Here is a 2,227-nt window from a genome sequence, read left to right as displayed (position 1 = left end):
GGAGCGAAATTAGGGTTTTCACGATTTTTCGCCGGATGAATTTTCGGTACAGAGTAAGAATTAATTTGGGGATTAAAAGTGACTTTTAAGTGAGAAATAATATGTGACTAGTGGCAATGATATAAGGTTAGTGAATGGGAAGTAAAAACCCTAGTACGTGAGTTTTTAAGAAAAACGGCGCGATCCGGCGGGTTCCGCGCACTACCGATTGAACGTACCGTTTGACCACCATTTTTCTTACCAGACAAATTTATTGAACTTGAGCAAAATATCTTCTCTCTTGGCAGCAAGCTTGACCGAATGTGAGGCTACAAAATAACAAGAGAGAAAGAGAAAAAAAGAAAGGTGGTGGTGGCGACACTTGTCACCACCTCATGGCTTCTTAACCCAAGACTAATATCATCCATTTAACTCCAACACTTAGCAAATTTCCTCTTCATATTGTTGCTGCTGGCCGAGAGGAGCAAGGAGAAAAACAACAAGGGAAAACATTTCATTTCATCTTCAATCCAACAACTAAGTGAGGAATCAAACAAAATAAACCGATTAAACTTGTTCTTGAGTGATTAGCTAGTGGTTTGTGGTGAGACTTTGGAAGGAGAAAACTTGGGCTACTCTTAGTGACCTCTAGTCAAGGTAAGAAAGCTTCTCTCTCTAAGTTTTACTTTCAATCTTGTGAAATTAAGCTTAGCAACTTGATTTAGTGGTGGAATCATGGATGATTATCATGTTTTAGAAGTTTTCCCCTTTTTATTTCATGAACTAGGGTTTGGGGAAATTCTGCCTAATTTATTATATGATGCTTATATGTTGCAATTGAGGTTTTATAAGGTGTTTTGGTAGTGATTGGACCAAGAAATTAAGGAAAGATTCACTAAAAACTAGAAATTCCAGAATCTGGAAATTTTCCCCAACATTCTGTCCGAATTTGTAACTGTATGTTAGAGGTCGATTTAGCCTTAGGTCAAAGAAGAAAAGTTGTAGATAATGGCATTTTATAGGTTCCTACAAAATTTCAGATCAATCGGAGCAATGTAGGACGTGAAAAGTCCAAAATACCCTTACTGTTCTAAGTATTTCCCAGCAGTCCGTTTCTTCAGTTAAGTCCCGCTTATCACGTTTTTTGACCAGGATCCATTCTGATTTAGCTCTGGGCCAAAACATGAAAGTTGTAGTGTTCTGAAGTATCTTTAAAATGCCTCTAATAACACCTGAATTGGATTTTTGTACACTGATTTATGACCATTACAGTGTTCTGCGTTTAAGCAGCGAACGAATTGGTTTCTGGTTTAGTAATTTGAGAATTTGACCAAGTTACATTAGAAACTGGACCAAGTGACCTTCATGAACATTATATCCCTGTGTCTTAGCTTCGAAACGGTATAGGTTTTGTCTTAATCTGATAAGCGTAGCCTCGGATAAGTTATTTCCGCATTCGCACGTCAAATCTGTCTTTTGCTAAATTGAATTTCTGCACTTGTTATTACTGTATTTCTTATTCTTATGATATTGTGAGCCTATGGAACGGCTCTTGACTTGAATTGCTTATGTGTGATGTTGGGTTGTGGTTGAGGAAAAATAATGAAGCCAAAATGGCTGGAAAATTAGGTAAACACAAAGGGCGTGCTGCCCAAATTTTCGCCCAAGGGCTAGGTTTCTATTTGAACTTGTATACTTTTGTTTGGCCAATACCATGACCGGTTTTCCATTTTAAAACATGATTTCTCATCCTTGGGTTCAAACAACCCTCTTCTTACTTGAAAGTCATCTTTACACGTTTTACTCCTAATTAGTCGGGTTTCTTTGTTTCCCTTAAATGTTTTGCTCGATAAACTGTAATATGTTCTCTTGTTCAACCTTAGGTTTCATTGGTGATTAAGGGTAATATCCGGAAGGATATTTTGCACGATATTTTGCATTTCTAGGTGAGTGTTCCTTATTTGATTCTATGGCTTGTTGTTATCATTTGCTAATGTGTTAAGTGCTTTTAATGATTTCCAAAACGAGCTTCCTAGGCGAGTGTGTACTTTATCGCACTCGACCTAAATAACTGTGCAATTTTCAAGGATTTAATGATTGAAATGTTACTTGCGCATGAATGTAAGCCTTTTGGGCTGAACTGGCCATTGCCCCTTGTTACCGGTCGTCTCGAGCCAGAAGCGGACTCGATCGGGCGATTAGGGACTTGGGTGAACGTTTGGTATACTCGAGTATTACCCTGTAGGTT

Source organism: Coffea arabica, chromosome 11e, assembly GCF_036785885.1.
Source record: "Coffea arabica cultivar ET-39 chromosome 11e, Coffea Arabica ET-39 HiFi, whole genome shotgun sequence".
Lineage (NCBI taxonomy): Eukaryota > Viridiplantae > Streptophyta > Magnoliopsida > Gentianales > Rubiaceae > Coffea > Coffea arabica.
Note: the sequence above shows the minus strand (reverse complement) of the source record.